Consider the following 6,136-nt stretch of genomic DNA (forward strand, 5'->3'; position numbering starts at 1 on the left):
ACTAGACGAAGGTGGAGCTCATTGTTGGAAAGGCAGCTTTGTCGATATGACTCCGCCCCCTCTCTCTCTCTCTCTGCACCCTCCCAATGCACACACAGATACGGTTTTCCTATATTTTCTCCAGAGCCTATCATGTAATAGTAGAAACATATGCGCACTGGTGTGCTGACATGTGCGCAGGCCCTGGGTCCACAGGGAGGGTGAGGGATACATGGTGCACTGAGAAAATACTATTAATTCCTCTCCTCCTTTCATTTTCTTCCTGTTTTCCTTTAGGTTCCTCTCTGCTGTGTTTTTCTTTTCACTTTTGACTTTGTGCACAATATTCCCCACGTTCCCCTCCCCACTTCCAGCTTGTAACCAGACTTGATGATCTCCATTTTGCCTCTGTTTCTCATTCCTGTTGGCCTGTTTCTTTCTCTTTGGTCATTTTCCCTCTTGCTATTTAGCAGCCTTCCTTGCTTTCTTTCGCTCTCCCCTCTTACTTTTTCTTTTCCTCCCTGACTTACATTGTCAACCATTGCCTCCTGTGTCGAAACAAGTCGCACAATGGCTGAAAGATGTTTTTAAGGAGAACAAAAGTCCCTGACAGCTGTGCATTTGCCTTGGCTCCCACTTTTGAGCAAATTCCGTCCCACCCTTTTGCATCACTCACTGCTCCGCCTGCCTCACGTTCTCACAGCTCCCACGTTTTCTCTTTCCGTCACTTTTTTCTTCTTCCACCGCTCCCTCCCTCCTTTCTCTTTCTCCTCTCCAAGGCTCCTCAACTCTCCCGTCCTTTATTTTCCCCTACTGTATGACCCCTTTCTTCCAGATCCCTCCTCTCCCACTTCTCTCACCTCTTTTTTTTTATAATGTCTCTGCTCCTTTCCCCCCTCTTTATTTTGTCATTCTGTAAACCAGCCTGAAGGTTGGTTTTGCTTCCATTTCTGTCTTGGACGACAGAATTGTCATTTACTGTGACCGTGACCCAATATCCTTCTGTCAGCATGATTTAAACCAATCAGAGTGAAGCGTGGTGTGACTATAATTCCAAGGGAAAAACAGGGACCAGATATCAACAGTTGGGACAGACAGACTGACCGACAGATATTCAGAAAGAGACCAAGAGATCTTCAATCAATTAGAGTAGTGCCTGTCACAGCTATGTCTGACACAGCTCGATGGCGGCTTATTTTCTTTGAGGCTTGTCTCATGAGTGTCTACTTCGGCTGGGTGGGTGTTTACTAAAAAAGGGAGGATGACTCTGGTCCCTGGGATAAGAAACAGACATCCCCTCCACTCGTTTCCAGGGAGGAATGTAAACAGCAGCATTTTACAAGAGTATGTCATTATTTTCTCAAGACTTTCTCTCAGTTAAGTGAATGTGGTGGTATTAAAAGAAATTACAACTTCACTGATGCGTTACAAAAAAATGAATCATAAGAATGGCAGACTGTACTTACTGAATGTCCTCGGGGAACCTTAGAGCTCTTTATTTGAGATTGGACTGGGTGGTCAGAGCAGCGAGAGTGGCGATTAATCACAGACTTTTAAAATCAGTTGAAATCCCATGAAGTGCTCCCTCTTTGAAGGCAAAATAATGTTTTCTTTTAAATTTATTGTCAATAATTTTGTGTTATTAAAAGGAATCATACTGCTTTATGGTTTTAATGAAACAATTTGATTAGCTGTGAGGAAACTAGTTCTCCATCTATGCAGACAGACATCAGTATTAACAGTATTCCAGCAGCAAAGATGTCTTCTTTAGTATTTTCAGTCGGACCTTTCAAAGTTTTAAGTTTTAACCTCTTAATATATTTAATATACTTTGTTTGTGGTTCATTTAGTCCTGAATATTTAATGCTATAGAGAAATACACTGGATTTGAAACCAAGTTTTAAGGGACCTTAAATATTCTCTATATTTGATCACAAAGGGCAACCACCCTCCATCTATTTAGGGTCCATTTTTAAATTTAGCAAATGACAGGGCAACACCGCACCCGTGTGAGACTGAGGCTTCATTACTAAAACTACTTTTAGCCTCTGGAATCAAGCAAGACTCTAAATCATGCTCTTGTGGATGCTCATCTTTAACACTGTTCTGAAGCTGTGGTCACGGTGGATGGATGTGGCCAGGATGCTGCCTGTTTTGTTTTGAGCCACAGCTTTTGGTAGGTGACACTCAATTTAGGTGTCAGGTGATATCAAATTAAATTTGACTTATGGAAACTCTGGGCCTGCCAAGAACATTTCTCTTTAGGTGGGTCTGACCACATCTTAAAACAAAAAAAAAAAAAAAAAATCATGTGAAAGTGTCTTCACTCTTGCTGCTAAAGCCATGAGAGAATGGATTTTATGAAAATAAGTCCTTAGACTCTCCCTTTATTCCACACTGTCTGAGCTGAGGTGAATGTTTGGATTCCTGAGCTTGTCCCTGCTCCATCTGGTCCTGCCTCAGCAAAACCTCAGGTCAAGGCAGAGCACTGCAGGTCTGCAGCGGTCAGGTTTTCATATTAGCCTCACCTTGCTGTTCCCACCTTCCCTAGATCCCTGCACCCATCCTCCTGCAGTACACCAAAGGCTTTGGTGTAGTATTCATGAGGTGGGTCAGCCAAAAGCCTCAGGTACAACATCCAGATCCATACAAATTAGGTCTAGTCAAGACAGGTCAGGTCAGTTTTATTTATATAGCGCCAAATCATAACAGAAGTTATCTCAGGTATCTCAATTTTCATATGGAACAGGTCGAGACTGTACTCGTTACTAAATTATTCACAGAGACCCAGCATTCTCCCTTGAGAAAGCACTTGGCGACAGTGGCAAGGAAAAACTCCCTTTTAACGGGATCTGGGCGGGTGTCCACCTGCCTCGAGTGGCTTAGCTGAGAGAGAAAGAGGAGGAGGAGAGATAATAAATAATGATAATAATAATAATAATAATAATAATAATAATAATAATAATAATAATAAAAGGACTAATAATAATGGTTGTAGCAGTGGGTGTTGAGCAGTGTCATGGGGGCAGAAGGAGGTCCAGATCCAGACTCTGCAGCTCCAGAGGCAGAAACACCTGCAAAGCGGCGGGAGGTGAGAGGTGAGAAACGAGAAAGCACAAAACTATGGGAGAGAGAAGATGCTGAGTTAGTAACATATATTAATGGGATATGAATGCATACAGATGGAGAGGGAGAGGAGGAGAGAGGAGCACAGTGCATCATGGGAAGTGCTTCTCAGGTGTTTGGGGCTCTGCTTCCAATTCTACTTTGGGAGACTCTTGGACGTAAGCCTGCGTTCTGGGAGCACAGTGTTCTAGTGGGGTAACAGGGAACTATGAGATCTTTAAGAGATGATGGTGCCTGTCCATTAGGGACTTTGTGGGTGAGGAGGAGGATTTTAAACAGGGAGTCAAAGCAGATGAGGTAATATGGGAGAAATATGATCTCATTTCCTAGTTCCTGTCAGTACTCATGTAGCAGCCTTCTGAATCAGCTGGAAAGTCTTTGGAGACTTGCTGGGGCAGCCTGCATGGACTAGTCTGTCTGCATCTTTTTGAGATGAGATGTAATTTTTGCGAAGTTATGTAGTTGCAAAAAGGCAGTCCTTGAAGCTTGTTTAATGTGGGAGTTAAAAGGACACATCCTGATCAAAGATCACTCTGAGATTCGTTCTGGTGCTGAAGGTCGGGGCAATACTCCCCAGAGTAACTATATCATTGGATAATGTGTTTCTCAGGTGTTTGGGGTCAATTACAAAAACTTTTGTCTGAATTTAAGAGCAGAAAATTGTAGGTCATCCAGGACTTTATAACCTTTATTGATAAATATAATTGGGTGTCATCTGCATAACAATGAAAGTTTAAGAAGAGTTTCCTAATAATGTTGCCTAAAGGAAGCATATATAAGGTGAATGGAACTGGCCCAAGCATGGAACCTTTTGGAACTCTGCTTTTTAAGAAGAGGTTTAAGTACAGATACTTCAAAGGACTGTGTTACATAACCTGTTAATGAAGACAGATTGATCATATCTAGTAAAGAAGAGCTGACTAAGGGTAAAAATTCCTTAAGCAGCCTAGTTGGGGTCAAGTCTAAGAGACAGGTTGATGGTTTAGATGAAGAAATTGAAGTTAGTAGGGGAAGGTGGATGGAAGAAAAATAGTCTGAATTTATACAGTTTTAACAACTGTTTCTAAGCTTCCTGTGTTTGGAGATAAATTTAAATGCTCTGGCATAAGAAGGCCTTCTTACGTGTTTGAAATGTATCTTGCCAGGCTAAGTGAGACTCTTGCAGTTTGGTGGAACACTGTGTCCTTTCAAGTTTTCAAAATGTTTGCTTTAATTAGCTATAAAACTGATCAGACAGACATCTAGAGTAGAACATTTTCATGTTACAGAAAAGTTTCCTCTTACTTTCTCAACTATGTTATTTTAAAGCTTCTGTTAACTGAGCTTCTTCTCTCACCATCCTGTGCTTAATGAAGAATCTCTTGGGGGTGGTGTGATGTCCCTGTAATAAAGTTTCTTCCATGATTCAGCGTGCTGGTTCTTTTCCATCAGGCTCTAACAATCGGCTTATGGCGTTCACATGCAACGTTTCAACAAAATAAATGAGTCAACTTCATGTGGTGTCAGACTGTCCTGGCTAAATAAAAATTGCTGTCGCTTTATTCATTCGAAATCTTGTCAAGCATTCAAAAACTGTAGGGCAGTTTTGTTCCTAATTTACCCCACTTACAAGCCCTGATGTAAGATGATAGGCATCTTGTGGCTACATACTTGCATTGTGTGATGTGGGTTGTTGCAGGCATGTTTTGCCCTCACTCTGAAGTTCACCCAAGCTCCGGGACATGGTCTTTAGCACCACTTAATGAGCCTCAAATTCAGCTGCTTTTTTTTTTTTTTTTTTTTACAGCAAACCGTAAAGCCAAACAATACATCATTAGTGTCTTTTCTCATGAAATACATGGGTCCAGAATCTATTATATAACAAGAAAAAGGAAATTTCCATGTTCACTATAATGAATACACATTGATGAGATCCTGTCTAACAAGATTCCCTCCAAACTGATGGTTTCAAGCAGTTTTGTTTTAGGTTCTCTATCCTCAATGAAATTCTAACAATGGAATTTCTTCCTCCTCCTCTTTTGGTTGGCAAATAACAAAATTGTCCTTTATTGGCATCATCTGTATTTGAGCAAACATGGGTGGATGCTCTGCTCTGTCTCAGCTGAGTAAAACTCTTTTTTTGGGAATTTCAGTACTCTGCGTTTTAATATAGCTACTCACCCACTACAGGTGTATTTATAGGCATATATTTAGGTTTTTGTTGTCAAATTACTACATAATTACATGTTTACTGAGAATACAATGAATAAGGGGGATTTTGGTCAATGAAAATCAGTCAGTGAAAATCAGTTATCACTGACACAGACAAAGGTAACTACTACTTCCACACGTGGAAGATGATCACTGAAGTTTTACAGTTGTATGTCAGCATTGTCAAAAAGATCAGATTTCTTCATCTACAATGCAAAATGTGTGGTTGGGTGTTTTTGGATGAAGACAATGTGGCTTTGTGTGAAAACAGAGAAAAATTCATTGATTGCTGTGAAATGTGACCGTCTTTGGCAGCCTGGATTACTCATCATTTGAAGTTCAGAGTTCAGTTTGTAATGAAAGAACTTTCTAAAATCGGAGGAAAGCAGAATTTTTGAAACAGCCAGAGATGGGGATGGATCTCAAAGACGATGAATTATAAGAAAGGGGGGTAGTAAAGATAGAGGGTCCCACAGGAGGACAGGAGGCTGGTTGTGGGGTTCAGGGCTGAGCTGATCAGGGGGCTGAAAGGCCCTGTTTACAGAATCCACAGTCTGCTAAAGACATTAGAGCTTCCAGGACTGCTCGTGCCTAATCTCAGTCATGCCAAATCTTACACACACACACTCACAGACAAGAAAAGTCAAGTTTACAGAACTATTTTTCACAAATATAACGACAGACAAAAACACACTTTAATGTACTGGAAGTAAAATTCCTGGATATGGATTGGATCAAATGAGCCGTGCAGATAAGGAAAATCAGTCCAGACTGTAATTATAAAACCAAGTGGGCTTGTGGGAGAGTGCTGACGTGGATGTTTCGCCTGGAAAGAGATGCT

The sequence above is a fragment of the Toxotes jaculatrix genome, chromosome 16, assembly GCF_017976425.1.
Source record: "Toxotes jaculatrix isolate fToxJac2 chromosome 16, fToxJac2.pri, whole genome shotgun sequence".
Taxonomy (NCBI): domain Eukaryota; kingdom Metazoa; phylum Chordata; class Actinopteri; family Toxotidae; genus Toxotes; species Toxotes jaculatrix.